Source organism: Nycticebus coucang, chromosome 18, assembly GCF_027406575.1.
Source record: "Nycticebus coucang isolate mNycCou1 chromosome 18, mNycCou1.pri, whole genome shotgun sequence".
In the NCBI taxonomy this organism is placed as follows: domain Eukaryota; kingdom Metazoa; phylum Chordata; class Mammalia; order Primates; family Lorisidae; genus Nycticebus; species Nycticebus coucang.
In genome coordinates, this window is record NC_069797.1 from 52,078,907 (window position 1) to 52,102,862 (window position 23,956).

Sequence of the window (23,956 nt, forward strand, 5' to 3'; positions counted from 1 at the left end):
TCAGGTTTCTGAAGATCAAAGGACTTTCAGCTGCTGTTAATTCTCAGCTATGTGCAGAAGGGAGGGAACGAGCATGCAAATCTCAGATACTGTTTTCAGTGTTGGGTGTATTGTGCTTATGTCTATTTTGGTCCACGGTAAAGAGATTTTTCGTTTCCTGTGTGCCTCTGTCTACAGTAAGGGGAGTGATCTACAAATGTGATTTGGGGTACACTCGCAGGGAAAGTTATTCTGGAGTTAGATTTTTTTTAATATTAACTTTAAATTTCTTTTTCTAGTTTTTAGGAGTTAAATGTTTTAAAAAGAACTTAAAGTGACAGGAATTAACTGTTAACTGGATAATTATCAAGTGAGGTATTTAGGAATGGATTACATGTTTTCTCAGAGCCCTGTAAAACCCTTTTGAAAAGAGGGACTGAGCAAATATTTGCACTTTTTAGAGATGGAAAGACCTCCGTGAGGGGAGGTTAGGTGACCTGCAGTAGATCCCAAGGTACGTTTCTGAGATGTGAACTAGAATTCAAGATTCCCTACGTACTCTCTGAAAGAAGAAAGTGGAGCTCCTCTGAGGCCTGTTGCTTCTGCCATCTGGCCCTGCTTGTCAGTAGAACAGTTTGCACGTTTTATGAGTATTGCTGGTCATTTCCCCCAGATGCCCTGGCAGAGAAATTGTCCTGAGTCTCTGTGGGATCATTCATCCCTTCTCACCAAAAACACACCAGCTGTCATTCAGAACAGTAATCTCATGTATTTATAGAGCTGCTTCTCCCCCAGAGCCCTTTAGTACATGGCATTTTGTCCTTAGAACACACCTGGGAGGAGGTTAGGCCTGAAATCAGTCTTCCCATATTTGGAGTAAGGAGCCAAAAGCTCACCAAAATGTATCAGTTGAAGGTCGCACAACTCTGTGGGAGGGCAGCATTCAGAGGTGAACCTTCCATCTTGCTTCTAACTGTCAGGGGTCAGGAAGCTCTAACCCTCAGCGAGCTAAGCCAGTGATTCCCAGCTGTTTGGATTTTGTGGAAATTCCCGGTAGAATGTCCAAACAATTTTTTTGGGGGGAGGGGGCTGACATGGGTATGCTTTGAGTTTTTTCAAATAGGACATTTTAAGAAATTCTAAAATCACTGTTGCGGTATTTTCTAAGGACATTTCAACCCAAAATATTTCTATCTACCAGATTAGAAAACCCTTCTTCCAAAGAAATTATAATAGGAAATCATACACTGTATTAATAAGATCAATTATAGCCAGGCATTGTGGCAGGCACCTGTAGTCCCAGCTACTTGGGAGGCTGAGGCAAGAGAATTGCTTAAGCCCAAGAGTTTGAGGTTGCTGTGAGTTATGACGCTACAGCACTCTACCGAGGGTGACATAGTGAAACTCTGTCTCAAAAAAAAAAAATTAATTTTTTAATAGAAAATGGCCAACATAAAACGTCACTCATACGTTTTTGGGTATACCACTATGATTGTTGCCTGATACTTCTTAGTCAATTTGGGGGCTGTGTTCTACACGTAATCCAGTGCAGCTGGAATGTCACATGAGCGTGCTAAGAGAGATGGAACCAAACCACAATGAGAATTTCTGTAGTTTTATAACATTCTAAGAAAGGCCCAAACCAATGTCTACTTGGCCTTGGCTGCTTCTGCCTTTCCTCCATAGGGCTTAGAGAACAGCAAGCTGTTGAGGCTTAGAAGGTTTTCTAGAAAGGTCTGCAAAAGGGGAACTCTGGGCATGCCTGATGAGATCTGCCCCTACCAGATTCAGACCAGGGCTTTAATCACCCAGCCCCTTCAGCATCAAGAATATTGTTACCAATGGGTGCAAGTCGGTTTCTCACAGGCATGGTCTGCAGAGTGGGAGCCTGTGGGCTATGCCTGCCATTGGTGGGAAAAGTGGGAAGAGGGGCCGGGTATGGCAGCTCACGCCTGTTATCCCAGCACTTGGGAGGCTGAGGTGGGTGGGTTGCCTAAGCTCACAGGTTCAAGACCAGCCTGAGCCAGAGTAAGGCCCCATCTTGAAAAAAATAGCCGGGCATTGTGGCAGGTGCCTGTAGTCCCAGCTACTTCGGAAGCTGAAGCAAGAGGATCCCTTGAGTTTGAGGTTGCTGTGAGCTGTGATGCAACAGCACTCTACCAAGGGTGACCAAATGAGACACAGCCTAAAAAAAAAAAAAAAGAAAAAGTGGGAAGAGGAACAAAGGGGCTGGAACAAAGATTGGCTTTATTCAGTGTCTTCCACTTCCTTTCAGCTGAAGCACCAGTCTGCAAGAGCTGGTGGTAGGTTTTTGTCTAAATGTGTCTGACCCCCTGTGATTTCTGGGAGAGGTGGAAGAGGGAAGTGGTTCAAGGAGAGGGATGTTTCTTCCTGCCCACTTATGAGTTTTGTCATGGTGTGTGGGTGGCAAGAGCTAACAGAAGCACCATGTTTTAGCTTAAGTTCTGACCAGACGCCATTTCCTCCTACTCAGGATCCTAGAACTGCCACATACAGACTACAGCACTGCAGGGAATGTGTTACTGTTATGTGAAGGCTGGGGACTCGCTGAAATTTTGTGTAGAAATGTGTGTAAGGGTGTGTGTGTGTATGCATACAGGCATGTGCGTGTTCATGAGAAAGAGAAAGAAGGAGAAAGAGGTCAAGTTGGTAGGTTCATTTTTCTGTAAAAAGGGTCCACAGCTCTCTTTAGATTCACAAAGAGATCTGTACACAGGATCCACCACAATCATGGGACTCAATTAATTAAATGTGATTTTCTAAATAGAGTTATGGAACTGGGACTACTACAAAATAAGGGAAAGCATCGTCTCCAGCTCTGTTTCGATGGAGGGATGAGGTTAAGGTTGCAGAGATACCCACAGAGAATAAGCTGTCCAATTTCATTTCTAGTTTTCTCTTAGCCTCTCCACACACTATGTAGGGATGTCATATTTAACAAATAAAAATATAGGATGCCTGCCTAAATGTGAATTTCAGATAAATAACATAATTTTTTAGTATTAATATGTCCTGGATTCAAATTTAGCTGTTCTGTATTTTATCTGCAAACACTGTGGCATAAAATATTAACACAGATGTTCTCATGGTCCCCTCTCTTCCTAGGAAAAGGAAGGTACTCTCAGATACATCACGACTTGCAGTTCTGAGCACAGATGCTTTTTTTCCAGATGCTTTTTTTCAGGGCCAAAAATTTTATAATTTCCCTGATGGCCCAAGGAAGGTGCAAACCCAGACTTAGTCAGCAGGGGGCATCCTTCTCTTAAAATAGATCCCCAGGCAAGTTTCAGGGACTTCAAAGGGGAAGGGGAGCGTTGAATTGAGGGTTCAAGTTGCTGCTTCTGTCTTTCCTCTGGAGCTCACTTCTCCCACCCTGCCACCTGCCAGAGCTATTTCTGTGCAATAAGAATCTGATCTTGTCACTCCACTCCTTAAATCACTCCCAAGATTCTATCTACAGTTACCTTCTTCATTTGGCATAAAAAGCCTGTCAGGATCCCTCTGAGATCTGTTTTCTCTGCTTCAACTCTTGTGTCTTACACCCTACGTGATCCTACCCACCTCACACTTCCAGAACCCCCATTCACCAGGAACTATTTGTAGTTTGCCTGTATGCTATTTACTGTCATGCTTTTGTGCCCAAAGTTCCTTCTGCTTGGAATTCCCTTTTCCATTTGGCACTTGTAGCAACTCCATTCATTCAACATTTTTCACAAATATGTCTTGAGACTGACCACGCACAAGATGTGCTGGAGATACTGTGGAGAAGGCTGTCTAGAGCCCTTCCCCTATGATTCTCACCATGGTGTAGGCGAGAGGGGGCAATAAGCAGGTAAATGCATAAACAAAGTACTTTGACTTAGTTCAATGTTAATTGATCTGCCTCCCTGAAGTAGAGCTGATGGTTCCTTCTTTGGGTGCTCTGATGGCTTTTCATTTTAAGCGTCCTAAACTTAACACCTGCACAAGTCATTGGATGAACAAAGCATGCTAACCTAAGTCAATAGGAAGGGGATTGGGTGTAGTCTGAAAAACTGAGAGTGCATGTCTCAGCTAAAGGATGCCATGCTTTTTCACCTCCTCCCAAATGTGTTATTTCAAGAGAAGGTGGAAATTCTGACTTCTATGAACTCTCCCAAATTTCTGAATTCTTTGCCTGTTTAAACATACTTGCAGGTCAGATTTGGTCTTGGGCTACCCGTTTGCCATCTACCATATTACAGCATTTATATCATTGTGTTGCATCTGATCAGTATTAATATTTATTTGTATTTTCTCCTCCCCCACAACTGTATCTTTGTATCTATAGCCTCTAACACAGTGACTGGCACATGATAAGTGTTTAATAAATGTTTGTGGAAGAGAGGAAAAGAGAAAGAGAGGAAGAGACAACTTGTGCGCAACGTTTATTTATTTATTTATTGAGCCAAAGTCTTACTTTGTCACCCTTGGTAGAACATTGAGGCATCATAGCTCACTGCAACCTCAAACTCCTGTGGTCAAGCAATCCTATTGCCTCAGCCTCCTCAGTAGCTGAGACTGCAAGTGCCCACCACAGCGCCTGGCTATTTTTAGAGATGGGGGTCTTTGCTGTGGCTCAGTCTCCCTTGAACTCCTGAGCTCAAATCCACCTGCCTCGGCCTACCAGAGTGCTAGGATTACAGGTGTGAGCCACTGACCCGGCCTTGGGAGCAACAATTTGCTGATGAAAGTTCTTATTGCTGCTGCGCTGGGTGTGGGACAGATGGAACAAGAAAGGCTGACTTTATTGCCGACTGCTAGTGTGTGCATGTGAGTGTGAGTTGCCATGTTAGCAGGTATGACAGCAAGAAAATATGTCTAAGAATCATCAGCTCCTTTCTCACTGGGCTCCCCAGCTGTCCCTCCTCATTCCTGGAGGATGAGGGGGAGAAGAATGCAGAGCCCAGGGTGGCTTCCTTTCAGGACCTGTAGTTGCTGGCACAGAGATCAGAAAGAGCTTATATAGGTTTTTGGCACCAGTGATGCATCCTCAGGGGAAGGTGCTTGGCAGCTGCTGCCACCCACCACCTACCCACTAGAGTGCCCACTGCATAGCAAGCAGTTGTGTGGGTCGAAAAGCAAAAGCTTTTCTTGCTTTTCCAAAATGAAATAATCCAAATAACCCTTTACCTTGCATTGGGGAAGGAGATTTATGAGAGATCAAAACTCCCAAGCTTAAGAGAAGGGTGGGGGTGGCTTAGCCTTCTCAGCATGGCCCCTAGAAGCAGAGCAGACTCTTTTTTTGTTTGTTTTCTTTTTTGTAGAGACAGAGTCTCACTTTATTGCCCTCGGTAGAGTGCCGTGGTGTCACACTGCTCACAGCAACCTCCAACTCCTGGGTTCAGGCGATTCTCTTGCCTCAGCCTCCTGAGTAGCTGGGACTACAGGTGCCCACCACAACACCCAGCTTTATTTTTTTGTTGCAGTTTAGCTGGGGCCGAGTTTGAACTCACCACCCTCGGTGTATGGGGCCAGCACCCTACCCACTGAGCCACAGGTGCCACCCCAGAGCAGACTCTTGACCATAAGAGTAAGCTGCTGATTTCTGCTAGTGGCACGCGGTCTTTTCTTCAACAGAGGATGCTGTCCCAAGCCCACATGGAGTAACTCATATGAATTTTTGCTGCCTCAGTGCATAAGGACATATCTTTGGAAAGTAAAACACCAAGACTTACAGAATATATTTTATCTGATTTTTCAGGAGAAATAACTAGATCATTCAAGGATCAGAGCCTCCATTTTGGCCCTGAAATCTGTTGTGAGGCTTGGAAAATGTGACTTTTCCAAACGGGACAGAGTAGAGGGTGTAGGGGCAGCCTCAGTGGGTTGGGGTCACTCTTTAGGCTGGACTGTAGAAATTTCAGTCCCATGATTCTCTCTCTGATGAGAGGTACTTGAAAGCTAAAGCCACCCCCAGTCTCCACGGTGCCTACCCAGCACTTGGGCAGCCAGAAGTTTTAAAGCCAGGCTTTCCAGGAAGCAAGCTCTCCCACAGGCAGTGCTGACTCAGCCCAGACTCTAAACTCTGTTTCCTGTCCCAGAGTGGCTGACAGTGGCAAAGGGATGGAAGGAGCTATGTTTCTGGATGCGGGTGTATATTTCTAGGATGGGGAAGTGAGGAGGGAGGAGTAGACAGCAGGGCATGAACCTTGAATTGCTTCAGGTCCCTTTTGCTAAGGGAAGAGGGAAAGTGAATCAGCAGTGGCTCATGTCTCCTGGGTTCCAGCATGCTCTGACAAAACCTATCTTTCTTAAATTCCCAGGCGTAGGTATGGTGGCAAGGTTGGTACCTGGAATTAGGGAGTGGGAACATTCCTTGACATCTTTCCCAGGAGTCATTTCTAATCTACATATCTGCATTTCTAGTCACATCCGAGGGTGTGACTGACCATGTGTCTAGGGCCACCATCTGACTCTCTAAAGTCCTTTCTCTCCAATTTTCCCCACTTAGATTAAAGAGAAAATGCAGGCTCCCTCTCTCTTCCCATTCTCCAAAAAACATCTATGATCTCTTCCTGACTTGCTGCTTCCCCCTTCCACCACTCCTCCCTTTCTCTGGTCCTTCACTATCTTTTTTCCTCTCTCCACACTTCCTTCCCTTCTCTCTCCTCTCTCTCTTTCCTCCACTCCCTCCTGCTATCACTGTCTGTGGTTCTAACAGTGAATCCTTTCCCTGGCAGAGGCCCTCAACTTGCTCACTGGCCCTGCTGGGTTACTCTCCTCATTTTTGTAGCTTCTGTCCAATTATCTGTCTGGCCAGGCTTGTTGGAAGCCCTTCCCACTGGCCACTCTGCCTCCTTTCTTCCATCCTCCAAGATTAATTTCCACTTGGGAATGGGGGTAGGAAGCCAGTTTGAATAAACTGGGAGATCTTTGGCAATCTGCTCTGTGTTGTGCTAAGCGACCCAGCAGAGTTAAGAGAATCCTAGGGAAGATGACACCATTGCACAGACCATTAAAGGCTGCAGGATCTAATTTTAACGAATGTGAGATCAAAAGCTTTTTAGAGTCAGCCAGTCCTTTTAAACAAGGGCCCAGTAATGGGGAAGAACCAAGGCCCTTGCCACAGAAAAACAAAGCTGTGACTCAAAGGCATCAGAAGATGCTTCCTTGCTCATCCACGTTCTTGAGTTTAATGTCTTTGGCTTGGGAATTAACATTGAGGCTTTCCAACATAGATAAAAATAGAGCTCATAAATGCCATCGCTGGCACTTTCCGATAAGGTGGCCTTTTAAGGGAAGACTGGGCTCTCAGCAGAAGGTCTGAGTCAAGGAGCCTTTTGGCTGGGTGCTCCGGGTTATCACAGGCTGCTCATCATCCTGTGGCCAAACAAGATGCAGGAAGAGGAAGCTGCTGGAGGCTGGCTTCTGTGCCTGAAACTCTAGGAACCACGTTCTTGAAAGGAATGTTTCTTTGACTCATCCGTTCATTTATTCATTTCATAAGCATTAGCTGAATACCTATTACATGCTAGGAATGCTGCTTGGTGCTGGAAATACAATAGGGAAAAAGAAAAGAAAATCCCATGCCCAAGGCTCCTATGGTTTAGTGAGAAGCTGGGGGGGCGCGGAGAGTCAGGCAACCACACACCAGGTCACAGTATGGCAGGGTGCAGTAGGAGGGTAAATTTGGGAGGACCTAGCTCAGGGCTGTGAGATATTTGCACAGCTTCCTGGAGGAACAGATGGATAAACTGAAGCCCGAAGAATCAGCTGAGAATTAACAAGGGGAAGGAGGGTGGGGGCAGGGAAAGGTGCAAAGAAGACTGTTCTGGGGCGAGGGAACAGCATGTGCGAAAAGAGAACGGGTTGGCTCAGGGAATTGAAAGTAGTTCTGTGCATGACTGGAAATCGCGTTGCCAAGTGGGGTGGGGAGGGTGAGACAGCACCTAGCTACAAAAGCACAAGTCACTGATCAAGAGCCTGCCACCTCTATTTAGGAGTTTGGACTCTATTTTCCTGAGGGTACTGGGGAGCCATTGAAGGGTTGTATGCAAAGAAGTGACTTGATCAGACTGGCATGTTATTTTATTTTATTTTTTTTGTAGAGACAGTCTCACTTTATAGCCCTCGGTAGAGTGCCATGGCCTCATACAGCTCACAGCAACCTCCAACTCCTGGGCTTAAGCGATTCTCTTGCCTCAGCCTCCCGAGTAGCTGGGACTACAGGTGCCCACCACAACGCCGGGCTATTTTTTGGCTGCAGTTTGGCTGGGGCCGGGTTTGAACCCGCCACCCTCGGTATATGGGGCCAGCACCCTACCGACTGAGCCACAGGCACCGCCCTATTTTATTTTATTTTTATTTTTATTATTTGGAGACAGTCTCACCATGTCACGCTCAGTAGAGTACTGTGGCATCACAGTTCACAGCAACCTCAAATTCTTGGGCTTAAGCGATTCTCTTGCTTCAGCCTCCCAAGCAGCTGGGACTACAGGTGTCTGCCACAACACCTGGCTATTTTTTGTTGTTATTGTTGCAGTTGTCGTTGTTTAGCTGGCTCAGGCTGGGTTCAAACCTGCCAGCCTCAGTGTATATGTGGCTGGCGCCATAACCACTGTGCTACGGGCGCCAAGCCTGTTATTATTTTTTGAGACAGAGTCTCACTCTATCACCCTGGGTAGAGTGCAGTGGTGTCATCATAGCTCATAGCAACCTTAAACTCCTGGGCTCAAGTGATCCTTTTACCTCAGCCTCCCACGTAGTTGGGACTACAGGTGCCCACCACAATGCCTGGCTAGTTTTTCTATTTTTAGTAGAGACAGGGTCTTGTTCTTGTTCAGGCTGCTCCCGAACTCCTGAGCTCAAGCAATCCACCTGCCTCAGCCTCCCAGAGTGCTACGATTACAGATCTGAGCCACCACCCCTGGCCAACCCATTGGCATTTTAGAAAGCTCACTCTGACTGCAGAATAGAAAATGAACAGGAAGGAGAAAAAACAGAGGTTGGGAGACTGTTGAGGAGGCTATTGTGACCTGGGGGGAACTGGGGAAATGTCAGTGGAGATAGAAGGAAGTAGGCAGACCTGGGATGTAACTGAAGTATGAATTGTCAGAACTTGGTGACGAATTAGATGCAGGCTGGAGGAGTCAGGGTACTTCCAAGTTCTCTGGCCTAAGCTGCTTGGTGAGACAGAGAATGCTGGAAGAGAGGCACGTTTTAGATCTGCTGAATATTAGGTGCCTATGACATGGACATCTGTTTGAAGATATCAGGTAGATAAGTCTGGGGCTCGAGAAAGGCTTGGCTCAAGAGAGATTAGGAATATTCTTTAGCAGATGGATGGCAGCAGAGCATTCTCAAGGATTCAATCCTGTGAATGAGCGATTCAGGGCAAGTGAGGACAGTGTGAAGAGGAGAGGAACTGACAGGAATCCAAGGAAAGCCGATATTCAAGGGATGGCTATAAAAGAGCTCATGAAAGAGACAAAGAAGGAGCACCCAGAGAAGCAGAAGGAAAACTAAGAGCAGGGGTTTCCATTCTTGGCCTCAGCATCATTTCCCCTTCTCCCACCAAGAGCACACTGACTGCTCTTCGGGGAATTAACCTGTCCCCTGTTCTCAGTCCTGTGGTTTGGATCCAGGAGAGAAATGCTGGTCAGCTTTGTCTACCACCCTCCTACCCTGACCCCCCTCATGCAGCCCTCCCACTCTTCTGTCTTCCAGCCACACTCATTTTCGTAGAGTTTCTCAAAAAGTCTGTGCCCTCTCTGGCCTTAGGATCTTAATCTGTCTGGGCTATTTCCCACCCCCCCCACCCCCCATGCCCCTTCTACACCCACTTTGCCTATCAACCTTCCATCCATGCTTCCAACACTTGCTCAGGTCTTCTCTGACAATCCAGGTGAGGTGGATTAGGGCTTTATGTTACATTCATTCATTCATTCAGTCAATATGTACAGAGCACCCTCTGCATGTCAGCGCTGTGCTGGATGATGGGACATAATGCACAGCCAAACAGACAAGTCTGTGTCCCCACACATCTGACAATCTAGTAGGGAGATCCATAATAGGAAGGTAAATTCACAAAACATTACAAATTGGTGGTGGTGTTATAAGGGAAGTAAATAGCTCTGTGATAGAAAATAATGAAGTCCTTGTGTGGATATGGTGGGTAGTCAGGAAAGCTCTTTGAGGATGTGACAACTGAGCAGACACCTGAAAGAAGAGGCAGAACCAGGCATGTGAAGAGTGAGGGGAAAAAGTATTCCAGGCAGAAAGAATGGTAACTACAAAGGCCCCTGGAGGGAATGAGCTTCCTAATTGTGGCTGGAGTAAAGACAGGAAAAAAAATGCCACGTGAGATGTAATTGAAGATGAGGCTCTGGCAGTTGGTTGGACAAAGTTTGGATTTTATTCTTTTTTTTTTTTTTTTGAGATAAAGTCTCACTTTCCATAGAGTGCTGTTACATCACAGCTCACAGTAACCTCAAACTCTAGGGCTCAAGCAATTCTCTTGCCTCAGCCTCCCAAGTAGCTGGGACAGGTGCCTGCCACAACGCCCAGCTATTTTTTGTTTTGATTGTCATTGTTGGTTAGCTGGCCTGGGCTGGGTTTGAACCCGCCACCCTGGGTGTATGTGGTTGGCACCATAACCACTGTGCTACAGGCGCCGAGCTTGGATTTTATTCTTATTACCATGTGGAGCCCTTCAAAGATTTTAAGGAAGACTGCAACATGATCTTAAGTTTTAAATTAGATTGCTCTAGTTGCTGAGTGAAGAATGGATTGAGGGACAAGCAGAGAATTAGGAAGACTGATTAGGACCCTGTTAGGGTCTAGGTGAAAGAGGATGGTGGCTAGAACTTCAGTGGGATAGAAGAGATGGAGAGAAGTATATGGGTTCAAGAGATAGACTGAAACTAGAATATACAGGAATTCCTGACAGATTTGATGTGAGGTGTCAAGGGAATAGAGAAGTTAAGGATGATGACTAATTTCTGAACTGAATGAGTAGAAAGAGAACCATGCTTGGCCTGTCTTGGTCCAGTTTGGTCTCCCCCTTCCTTGGAGCCCCTGGGGCAAATCTTCAGAAGCCCCGAGCTTGAGAAGGAAGCAACATTTGAAAACCATGGAGTTGAAGAATCTCCAAGGTCCCTTCCAGCTATCAAATTCTTTTATTCTAAACTGAAAAGTCTGTGAATAAGGACAGTGTTTCTATTTTTTCTGACTCATCCTGGAATATGCTGGTAGAGCTATGTACCCAGGGAGCATTCCTATTGCTAGTTGACTTTTCACTTTGACATCGATCTTCTGTAATTGAATTTTAGATTAAATTCCCCCCCCTTTTTTTTTTTTAAAAATAGGATTCTAACATAGAGTAAACTTTCAATTGGAATCGATTCACCTTGATAAAGTAAAGCCATAGCAAGGATAATCTAAAATAGTAAAACCCCAAGTAATTCCTATTTGAATTGAGGTAAAAAATTTTTTTGGTTTTGCTAATCATCTACTTTTAGGTAAATGTTTTCAGACAAATGCCAACAGATGGTGGATCAATTCTATTCAGAATAGGACCAAAAAAAACATTGAAAATAATTTGTGACAGTGACTACAATCTACTTTTGGTAGTATATTTCTTGTTGAAAACAAGTATTAACCTGAAATTTTTTTTTTTTTTTTGAAGCAGAGTCTCAAGCTGTCGCCCTGGGTAGAGTGCTATAGTGTCACAGCTTACAGCAATCTCCAACTCTTGGGTTTAAGCGATTCCCTTGCCTCAGCCTCCCAAGTAGCTGGGACTACAGGTGCCCACCACAACGCCCGGCTATTTTCTTGTTGCAGTTGTCATTGTTGTTTAGCAGGCCCAGGCCAGGCTCGAACCCATCAGCCTTGGTGTATGTGGCCAGCACCCTAACCATTGAGCTATTGGTGCTGAGCTGATTTTTTTTTTTTTTTTTTTAAAACAGAGTCTCGGGCGGCGCCTGTGGCTCAGTGAGTAGGGCGCCAGCCCCATATGCCGAGGGTGGCGGGTTCAAACCCAGCCCTGGCCAAATTGCAACAAAAAAATAGCCGGGCGTTGTGGCAGGCGCCTGTAGTCCCAGCTGCTCGGGAGGCTGAGGCAAGAGAATCGCGTAAGCCCAAGAGTTAGAGGTTGCTGTGAGCTGTGTGATGCCACGGCACTCTACCTGAGGGCGGTATGTGAGACTCTGTCTCTACAAAAAAAAAAAAAAAACAGAATCTCACTTTGTTGCCTAGGCTAGAAAGCCATGGCATCATTGTAGGTCACAGCAACCTCAAACTCTTGGGCTTGAGCAATCCTCTTGCCTCAGCCTCCCAAGCATTTGGGACCATAGGTGCTGAACGTAACACCCAGCTAGTTTTTCACTTTTTAGTAGGGATGAAATCTTGCTCTTGCTCAGGCTGGTCTCAAACTCCTGAGCTCAAGTGATCTACCCACCTTAGCCTCCCAGAGTGATAGGATTACAAGCATGAGCCACCGTGTCCGGCCTGAAACTTATTTGTTTATTTATTTATTGAGACAGAGTCTCACTATATCACCCTCGGTAGAGTGCTGTGATGTCACAGCTCACAGCAACCTCAAACTCTTATTCTTAAGTGATTCTCTTACTTCAGCCTCCCAGTAGCTGAGACTACAGGTGCCCGCCACAATGCCTGGCTGTTTTTGTTGTTGTTGTTGTTGTTGTTGTTGTTATTGTTGTCATTGTTGTTTAGCAGGCCCTGGCCAGGTTCAAACTCACCAGCCCTGGTGCCACTGAGCTACAGGTGCCGAGCCCTGAAACTTATTTTGAAGTAATGATTTCAGGTAATTTTTAGACCTGTTTTAGAGATGATAAAGAGATAGTTATATTACCAGCCAAAGGCAAAAATCAAGAAAACTGAGACTCAAACCTGTCATTTCTTCTCCTCTTTTTCACACTGCTGCTTCTTCGCCTGAAGAGCCACCATTTATATGTTCTATATCCCAGCCATTTTTTTTAGGTAAAAACTCAAAACTTCAATATCTATAAGCATATTGATCAAATCTTCAAGTAAGTATATCATTTCAGGGTTTTTGTTTTATTATTTATTTATTTATTTGAGACAGAGCCTCAAGCTATTGCTCTGGGTAGAGCGCCGTGGTATCACAGCTCACAGCAACCTCCAACTCCTAAGCTCAAGTGATTCTCCTGCTTCAGCCTCCCAAGTAGCTGGGACGACAGGCGCCCACCACAACACCCAGCTGTTTTTTAGTTGTAATTGTCATTGTTGTTTGGCAGGCCCAGGCTGGATTCGAACCCACCATCTCTGGTGTATGTGGCTGGCACCTTATCCGCTTGAGCGACAGGCACTGAGCCAAGGTGTTTGTTTTATTAAAGAGGAAATTAAAGTTACATGTATAACAGAATGCCTTTGGTATGCTAGGCACTTTTGGACAAATATGTCATCCAATGCGGTTTATTATCCTCTGACAAATGACCCATTTCACTGATGAGACGGGAGATTGAAGGTCCAGCATCTGATCTGCTTTCTGTTTGGGATGAGTTCCCTGCTGCAGGTAGCATCAGAGGGGAGGGTTGCACATTACACTGTGGACAATATAATAATGAGATATTTTCCTCATCATCTCCCATGGTGGTCAGGGTGCAGCATATAGCCTTGGATTGGCCAACTGGGTGCATCCACCTGTGGCTTTAGGTTTGCAGCATGAGGTACAAAAATGAAAGCCTTATCAGTGACATCCTTTGCAGCAGCAGCAGAGGTGATATGTCTGGTGGTGGCATGTTGTGGCAGTGCCCAGCAGGTGGACCTCCTCTCCAGACTGTCCTGCTAGAGAAAGTTGTTCTTCCTCTTATCAGCCCTTAGTTTCCAGCAGAATGTCCAATTCTTGTTTAGTTCTTATCCATTCTGGGAGCCAGCAACATTTCATCAGTAAATTCTAGTTCTGTTGCTATAGTCAGAGTTAGTGCAGTTTTTGTAACCAGGAATCCTGGCTGATGTGTGAGGAAACAGACTCTGAGGTCAAAGGGCTTGTTCAGGAGTTATAGCTAGCAAGTGGCACTGTTCGGCTGAGAAATCTGCTCTTTTTCCAGTTTCCATGTTTAGATTCTGAGGAATCTAAAGAAGGGCCCAGAGTCAGAGAGTGAGCAGGGCACACAGATTAGAATGGAGATTGAAGACTAGCAGGTATATGAAGATGTACCCCCAAATTCATGTTCAGTGGCACATCCACAAATAAGTGGGGTCCACTGTATGCCAGGGATTGTGCTATGTTCAAATATTATTTCAATTCATCCTCATGACAATATGATAAGGTGGGCATTATTTTCTCCCTTGTGAGAAATAGCCTCAGAGGGGTTTATCCAAGTTTATATTACCATTAAGTGTTAGCGCTGGGTTTGAACTTGACTCTCCAAAGAAGCTAGAGCTTATTCATTAAGCCTCACTATGCTGCCTCACTATGAAATTATCAGTCAATGAAATTTCTCCACTGCCAATTTTTTTTAACCCTATCGTGGCCTCGGCACAACTTCATCAATGTGTTCTTTTTTCTTTTTTTTTTTTGTAGAGACAGAGTCTCACTGTACCGCCCTCGGGTAGAGTGCCGTGGCATCACACGGCTCACAGCAACCTCTAACTCTTGAACTTACGCGATTCTCTTGCCTCAGCCTCCCGAGCAGCTGGGACTACAGGCGCCCGCCACAACGCCCAGCTATTTTTTTTGTTGTTGTTGCAGTTTGGCCGGGGCTGGGTTTGAACCCGCCACCCTTGGCATATGGGGCCAGTGCCCTACTCACTGAGCCACAGGCGCTGCCCAATGTGTTCTTTTTTCATTGTGCCTGTTCTGATACCTGTGGCCTGGTGTCATTTATCTATTTTTCTTTAGGCTGGATACTTCTTGAGCACAAGGCTGCATCCCTACTAAGGATCCTTACTGTATATTCATTTTCAGTGTCCATGAAGGGCTCCACCATGGCAGCCATTGGGCCAGAGGACAAACTGACCAGCTGAAAAAGTGGTCATTGACTAACCAACTAAGCTGTACAGAGAGAATGGAAAGACTTCATCGTCCTACTCTCTTTCTTTCTTTTCTTTACTTTTTTTTTTTTTTTTTGAGACAGAATCTCACTCACTCACCCTCGGTAAAGTGCCATGGCCTCATAGCTCACTCTTGCCTCAGCCTCCTGAGTAGCTGGGACTATAAGCACCTGCCACAACGCCCTGCTGTTTTTAGAAATGTAGTCTCAATTTTGCTCAGGCTGGTCTCGAACCCGTGAGCTCAGGCAATCCACTTACCTTGGCCTCTCAGCATGCTAGGATTGGCTAGGAGTGTCTCACAGGTGCACTGTACCCGGCCCTATCTTCCTATATTCTTAAAATAAAAATAGGGGAGTTTGTATTTGTCTTCTATTCAGTCCTATCTGCCTCCACCTCGCCTACAGAATCTCTGCTATAGTCCTTTGCTTACTGGACTATGAAATGGTCAAAAATCCCTGCTGGCAGAATAAATAAATAAAATATGTCATGGTCTTTTGGGAGGATCCCTTGCTCAGACCTCATGACAGCCAATGAACATTCTATCATTTGTATTTTGGATTAAGAAAATGAGTTCTGCATATTTCCTACCATCACAAGGAGCAGTGAATTGACTTGGTGCCATTGTAAGCTTGGTTCTTGGTGCATAGATAAAAGCCTCATTAAGTCCCTCAGGAGGAGAGAAGAATTTTGAGGAAAGAAGAGCAAGGGGGGGCTTCTTGTTTGTCATAGTTACAACAACAAAACATTAAGTGGAAGAAATAATTAAATAACTGCACTTTTTTTTTTAAGCCCAAACCTCAAGAGGCTGGGTGAGTTTTTAATTAGTGTGCATTTTCAATAAATCCATATCTGTACGTGGTGCTGATTATTTCCTGGATAAGGAAAGATAATAATGAGAATTCTATTTTTTAGTCCCATACTAAAGGGATGCCTGGTATATTTAATCATGCTGTAGAAATCCTGGCAGCTTTCTCTGAGCCCAGCCTCTGCTCTAATTACATTTCTAGATTTTAGTAAATTGAAAGGGAAAATGTAGGAACAAAATAATTAAAACCGAAGAGGAAGTGCATATTAAAAAGGAGAAGCTGTTTAAAATTCTTCCACATAGTGCTTCCAAGGACATCTACAATCGTTTAATCAGCTCCACACCAAATCAAAGTCCTTTGTACAGAGGCTGATAGGATCGCCTCTCAGGTGGGCGGTATGGTCCTCAAACTATAATGGGGAATCTTGTCTCACCAAGCTACAGATGGGGATAGGACCTCTCATATCCTTCTAGATCGCTGGGGATTCAGGCCCAGCCTGGACAAGCTGCTGGCACAGACTCACTTGCCCCAACGGGTCCTCTCCTAGGTCCAGGGCAGAGTCTGGCTGAACTGTAATGATTAGACCCAATATTGAGGTAGCTAAAACAGGTTGTCTATAGCTCCAGTTTTCTCTTTCCGCACACCCTTCCCCACTTCTGTTCTCCTTCCTCCAAGGGAGTACCACTTTTCTTTCTTCCTCCTCATGTGAAATCTAAACTCAAGAGAACAAACTAACTGAACAGCCTCAGTGATACCAAGAACCTGTTAGTTTGATGTCTGGTATATTCTGAATTTTCATAAGGACCAAAAAAGCCTTGCTGGCTTCAGCTAAAAGAGTGAATGTTGTTCGTTGATAACAATGATAAGCAAAAGCTAACTGGAAAGTTTCAAGTCTCTGCCAACTAGGTGACAAAAGCTCTTTTTGTTTTGAAGTGGGGCAGGCACAGAAACCACATCATTGTAAAATTTAGGATCTCTGTTTCTTGATCATTGTGGCTGAAAAATGGGTTGTGCAAAATCTGGGAGTTTGGAGTGTTTTGTCTGTGATTCCTAGGAAACTTTATGCTGTGGGTTTGTAGGGTCTGCTTCTATTTTTGAAAGTGGAAGACAGCCTGGTAACTGTCCCAGGCCTTTTTTCCAGTCCCCTGTGGTTTTGTTTATGGGCTCTCAGCCTTCCCTGCTGAACAGATTCACCAGCCACCTGGCACCAGGACACATGTGGCAGGAGATAGTAAGCATCTCTCCTAGAGACAGTCTCATAGGCCTGGGCGTCATCAAGTCTCCCGGAAGCTGCTCCCAAGGCGGACTCACACTTTGTCACCTGTGACCTGCAGGTTCATCCAGTTCCTCTCTTGCATCCAATGCTTTGTGCATTTGTGTATGAGTGCGTGTGTGTGTCTATGTAATGATACTATCTCAGTATCACAGATAGAAAAATAGATAATGTCTGCTCTGAATTATTTGGCATCATTCTATAAGAATTTTTTTTTTTGAGACAGTCTCACTCTGTTGCCCAGGCTAGGATACCCTGGCATCATAGCTCACAGCAACCTCAAACTCCTGTCCTCAGGAGATTCTTCTGCCTCAGCCTCCCAAGTAGCTGAGACTACAGGCGCCCGCCGAAACCCAGCTAATTTTTCTATGTTTAGTAGAGATGGTGTCTCCTTCTTGCTCAGGCTGGTCTCTAACTCCTGACCTCAGGCAATCCACCCGCCTCAGCCTCCCAGAGTGCTAGGATTACAGGCGTTAACCACCGCGCCAGCCAGGGATAATTTCTTAAAGTTTGAGCTGAAGAAAAGAATCATAGCAATAACAAATATCCCATTAATGACATTATTACCCTGAGAAGATTGTCTTTCTACCAAGACTAAGATGCTCTGAGATTTTTTTTTTCTTAAACTCAGTAACCTCTTGGGGCCTAAGAGGCTAAGATGTGAGGTAGACGGAAGGGGACAGGGGGGTGTTGGCTATCCAAGGCAATAAATTGTCACTAAATAAGCTTCGTTTCAGTTAGGCCACCTATATGCCGTCTTCCCCCCAAAAGATGATCCTTTTTGTTTTGTTTTCAAATACTAAATTTTAAAAGTTACTTCAAAGGATCATCATAAAGCCCTCCATGCAAAAGTCGTTGGTAATCTATAAACTGCTGGCAATATAAGATGCAGTTGTGAAATGCCTTTATTGTTACGTTGCCCAACCGGACCCCAAACTTGATAGGTCTGGAGCTGGTTCTCGCACCTCAGCCCAGCCTTCCGTACCCTGCACGCGACCCTCTCCGGTTCCCGCCTCTTGTACTCGGGCCCCTCCTTCCTTTCAAATCCCCGGGCCCTGGTGAGGCCCCCGGGACGGCATGCGCACTAGAGAGGGGAGGCGGAGTCTTGAGGAGGAGGGAAGAGAGGCAGGAGAACCCCAGGAGGGGAGGGGAGTAGAGGGGAGGAGGCAGCGCGGGGTGGGGTTCGGCGGGTACGCGCTCGCTGCGTCGACGTGCTGACGCCATGACGCCCCGGTCGGTGTGTGTCGGTGTATGTGTGTGTGTGAGTGTGCGCGCTGCGAGTGTGTGTGTATTTGTGTATCGGCGGTCCCGCAGGTCCCGGATGTTGCGGACAGTATGAGGCGAGCGAAGGGGGACGGGGACCAGCAGCCGTCGCCGCCGCACTCAGGTGAGTGGGGGGAGGAGAGTCGAGGGAGGGGGTAGTCCTGTCGGACTTGGGGGGCGCCTCCCTTAAGAGGTGACTGACCCCTCCACTATCCCCCGCCCCGCAACCACACACATATACTCTTGTCTGTCCCATTTCCTACACCCGGATTATGTGGCCTGCGAATGCCAGAGCCTAATCAGCCGTCCCTTCTCCCTCTCTCAAGCATTCAAGAGACACAAACGCGCCCCCTGCTTTCGCCCCCCCACCATTTCCCAGCCCCATCCCCCTTGCCAAATAGTGAGCTGTCGCCTGCGGCGAGATGGGTGACTGCGCATGCGCGAGTGGGAACGAGCTCGGGGTGCTTGCTCGCTGCCCTCGGGGCGCATGCGCACCGTCGTGTTGCAGGGACCTGCGGGATAAAGAGCCCCTTGACCACGCGCCTGTCTTCTTCCCAGGCTCTGGGCTAGACTTGTTGCCCCACAATGAGCCTGTTGCTCCTTTCCAAAAGGGAGAATTTAAATTATGTGAGGGATTTATGGACAAAGCACTATTCATGTTTGGTGTTGCTGTAGAGACTCCCAGGCTACAAATGCCTCCTAAGAGCCAGCGTGTCCCACGCTGACCCTTCTTTTGAAACTGTCACTGCAACTTCTAGGATTACTTTTCCTTTCCTTTTCTGCAGTCGTCATGCTGTACCTTTAGTACAAACTTCCCCTAAATTTAGAAGTAGGTCTCCAAACCAATTATTCTGGCAGGGGATTTTGGTAGCTGTGTGAAGAAGGCTAAGGGTCATAAAAAAAGAAACTAAAAGAGGAGTTCCTTTTAGTAAAAAATCTTAGTTATCTTCACAGAACTAGATATGGTGGGGATGAAGAACACGCTCAGTATAAAATTTATAGTTGTAACTGTAAATCAAGATATCAGGATGCTCATTACCAACCCTCTTACTTTGTGTGACCTATTTGCCTCTTTTTTATCCAAGATCTTAGCACTTTTGTTTTAGCTGTACATTATTGATGATCTTTGAACATTACATGAAAACAAAAGCATTCTGAAACTATTAGTGGACAATGATTCACCCAATGGAAGTTTTAATTTTAAGTGATGAGAGTGATGTTTCTTTCACATTAGTAAATAACAAAATTTAAAATTAAGGGACTTTAAGTACAGTAATATGTCAGTGATTTAGGACTTGGGTTTTCATCGCATGTTTCTGGAATTTGCTCCTGCGTTGCCACTCTTTTGGATCCTTTGCTGCTTGTACCGCTGCCATCAAAACACAGTGATAAACTGACTAGCAAAAGGTTTGCTGGATAGCATTGAAATGAATAGCTAAATTGTTGTAGGGAGGAAAGGGAAGGGATTAGGGAGAGGGCATTTTGTGTGTGTGTGTGTGTATGTTTTTCAGGTATCCTTTCCAACTGTCTCCTAGCTGGATAACTGGGAATAGGACCTCTTTGTGAGCCTTGTTTTCTGTTCTCTTTCCTTTGTTTACTACTTTTTTTGGGATTCTTTTCTCAAGGCCTTTTTGGCTGCCATTCTTAACTCTTAGGATCTTATGTTATTGGGTTGTAAAGTGTATATATTTTTTTCACTCCCCCATTTAACCCTTGCCCTTACATGGTTCAACTGTCTTTTGTGCTGTTTGCTGTTGCCTTTGTTACAGTTGGAGCCAGCAGATGACACAGGAAGCACAAAATTTAGGGTGCATACATCATCCTGTGTCTTGGGAACGAGCTGGCGACTCATTTTCCTTGTATGAAACTGGAGAGTAGATGTTATTGTGAAAACCCCACAGTTAGGGTGAGGGCAATTGGTTTCCATTTGGGACTTTGGTGACTTCTATTAGAGCTCTTCATAGTGTCTAGTTTAGTACTTGGAGATGTTTAATGTTGCCTGTGTCCAGACTTAGAACAGGTTCTGGTAAAATCTGGACGTGAAACTATCGAGGTAATAAATGTCCATTTTTCTTCTTAGTAGGTTTCTGCCATCTAGGACCGTGTTTTTCAACCTTTTTTTATCTCACGGCACTCTGAACCTCTAGTTAAGCTTCCACAGCACACTGAAATTATATTGATCCAAAAAAAGTAAAAAAAAAAGTACTTACTGTGCTTTGAACGTCTTTAGAAAATAATTTAATTATGATCTTTAAGAATTTTCACAGCACCCCTCAGGTCCTCTCATGGCACACCAGTGTGCCACACACTGGTTAAAAATTGCTGATCTAGGATGCTTTGTTTTTGTTTGGAAACATTTCATCTATTTGAATTTACTGAAGCATCATTTAAAATTTTGACAATACAAAGGCATGAAATGTTTTTAGGATTAAGATGAATATAATTAAATCATATTGTGCAGATCCTTGTTTTAAAAAGTCTTTAAAATGGGTAACACGTACATACATAACGAAACAAAATTCAAAGTGTACACAGTGAGCGAAAAGTTTTTTCTTCAAGTCTTTTTTTTTCTTCTGTCCTCCTTCCCATCCATCTAGTACTCTCCCCAAAGCAGCAATCTTGTTTGTTTTTCCAGCGATAGTCTATGCATTTATAAGCATATACACCTATATGTTCTTTGTTTGTTTGTTTTTTGAGACAGAGCCTCAAGCTGTCCCCCTGGGTAGAATGCCGTTTGTGTCACAGCTTATAGCAACCTCCAACTCCTGGGCTCAAGTGATTCTCCTGCCTCCGCCTCTCAAGTAGCTGGGACTATAGGCACCAACCACAGTGCCCAGCTATTTTTTGTTGCAGCCATCATTGTTGTTTGGTGGGCCGGGGCTGGATTGAACCCACCAGCTCAGGTGTATGTGGCTGGCGCCTTAGCCACTTGAGCCACAGGCGCTGAGCCTATATTCATTTTTTTTTTTTTTTATTCAAATGGTAAGACACTGTACCTATTATTCTTTTTGCTGTTTTTCACATAATTTATCTTAGTGATCATTCCATATGGTAATTGCAGTTTCTCTTCCTTTTCAAAGGATGGTGGAGTGCTTGCTTCGGCAGCACATATACTAAAAGATGGTGGATATTCTGTCGTATAGATGTACCATCATTCAACCAACTCTTTTTTTCCTTTCCTTTTTTTTTTTTTAAGACAGAGTCTCACTATGTCACTCTTGGTAGAGTGCTGTGGTGTCACAGGTCACAGCAACCTCAAACTCTTGGGCTTAACCAATTCTCTTGCCTCAGCCTCCCAAGTAGCTGGGACTATAGGTGCCTGCCATAACGCCGAGCTATTTTTTTGTTGCAGTTGTCATTGTTTAGCTGGCCCAGGCCGGGCTCGAATCCTCAGCCTTAGTGCATGTGGCTGACACCATAACCTCTGTGCTATAGTTGCCAAGTCCAGAGTCTCACTTTGTAGCCCTCGGTAGAGTGCCATGGTGTCACAGCTCACAGCAACCTCAAACTTTTGGGCTTAAGCGGTTCTCTTACCTCAGCCTAAGTAGCTGGGACTACAGGCACCTACCACAACACCTGGCTATTTTTAGAGATAGGATCTTGCTCTGGCTCAGGCTGGTCTGCAACCTGTGAGCTCAGGCAATCCACCAGTCTCGGCCTCTCACCGTGCTAGGATTACAGGCGTGAGCCACTGCGTTCCGCCTCAACCAACTCTTTTTTGTTTGTTTTGTTTTGTTTTGTTTTCGAGACAGTCTCAACTTTGTTGCCCCCTGGTAGAGTGCTGTGGCATCATAGCTCATAGCAACTTCAAACTCTTGAGCTCAAGAAATCCTGTTGCCTCAGCCTCCTGAGTTGCAGGGACCACAGGCATGTGCCACAACACTTGGCTATTTTTAGAGACAGGGTCTAGCTCTTGCTCAGGCTGATCTCAAACTCCTGAGCTTAAGCAGTCCACCCACCTCGGCCTCCCAGAGTGTAGGGTTTTAAGTGTGAGCCATTGTACCCAGCCCAAGCAACTCTTACTATTGGACATTTAGGTTGTTTCTAGTTTATTCCTTGTCTGTATATATTATGTACATAGGTATCTCTTGGATTAAGTTCTTAGTGGAAATGCTGGATCAGTGGGTGTGTGCATTTTTAACATTGTTAGATATTGCTAAATGCTTTTTACAGAGGTTATATGAATTTTATATTCCTGCCAGCAGTGTGAGTCTGCTTGTTTCCTCACAAGCAGACTCACACTGCTTTGATAACCGTGTTATCAAAATTTTTGATCTTTTGTGCAGTCTCTTATCTAAGATTTTAAAGTAGTTTGTTAAGCTCCATTACACCAAGGAGTTGTGGGTAAATACTGTCATTGTTTTGCAGCTGGGGGAGGAGAGGGATAGAGGATATTATTTGATTGAAGAATAATGTCATAAGAATAAAGTCCATATGCCTAAATAATGAAGCAAATCATGACAGTGTTAGGAAGACATATAAAACCTGTATTTCAGTTTCTTCCTTTAACTCTTAGATGCTAGTTTCTCTATGAGAATTTTTTTTTTTTTTGTAGAGACAGAGTCTCACTTTATGGCCCTCTGTAGAGTGCCATGGCCTCACACAGCTCACAGCAACCTCCAACTCCTGGGCTTAAGCGATTCTCTTGCCTCAGCCTCCCGAGCACTGGGACTACAGGTGCCCGCCACAAAGCCCGGCTATTTTTTTTTTTTTTTTTTTTTTGGTTGCAGTTTGGCCGGGGCCGGGTTTGAACCCACCACCCTCGGTATATGAGGCCAGCGCCTTACCAACTGAGCCACAGGCGCCGCCCCTCTATGAGAAATTCTATAAGCCTGTAAGTGATACTTCATAATCTTCTTTTAATAGCAGTGACTTGAAATTGTTTATATGTGTTAAAAGCTAACTTAGTTAAGTACTTTACTAAGTGTGTGCTATCTTGGCACAATATTGATACTAGCACTTTTTATTTTATTTATTAATTTTTGAGACACAGTCTCACTTGGTCTCCATCAGTAGAGTGCTGTGGTGTTATAACTCACAGCAACCTCAAACTTGGCTCAAGCAATCCTCTCGTCTCAGCCTCCCAAGTAGCTGAGACTATAGGCACTGGTACCATGCATGGCTACTTTTTCTGTTTTCTGGTAGAGACAGGATCTCGCTCTTGCTCAGGCCGGTCTGGAAATCCTGAGCTCAAGCAATTCACCCACCTTGGCCTCCCAGAGTGCTAGGATTGATAAGGCACCAGCCCAGCCTTTGTTTTTTCGTAGAGACAGAATCTCACTTTGTCACCCTCTGTAGAGTGCTGTGGTGTTATACAGCTCACAATAACCTCCAACTCCTGGGCTTAGGCAGTTCTCTTACCTCAGCCTCCCGAGTAACTGGGACTACAGGTGCCACCACAACACCTGGCTATTTTTTTGTTGCAGTTTGGCCAGGTTTGAACCCACCACCCTTGGTATATGGGGCCAGTCCCTTACCCACTGAGCCATAGGCATCACCCACCAGCCCGCCTGGCCTTTGTTCTAGCACTATTTAAAAGTCTGCTTTTAACAGAATACTTCACTATGAGATGTTAAGAAATAGAAAAGTATTAAAAGATGTCTGTGCCTGAAGGACC

The 23,956-nt window shown here is 45.1% G+C and overlaps 1 protein-coding gene across 2 annotated transcripts in view; it reads left to right on the plus strand.

Moving 5' to 3' along the window:
* The first annotated feature begins 18,189 nt into the window (after window positions 1-18,189).
* Window positions 18,190-23,956, plus strand: part of SPOP (speckle type BTB/POZ protein) — an 88,851-nt gene continuing 83,084 nt past the window's right edge. The window contains exon 1 of one of the 2 annotated variants that reach the window (XM_053569222.1): window positions 18,190-18,463. The gene's annotated coding sequence lies outside the window, so the exon portion shown is untranslated. The remainder of the gene's footprint in view (window positions 18,464-23,956) is intronic. The other variant, XM_053569224.1, reaches the window with a different exon arrangement.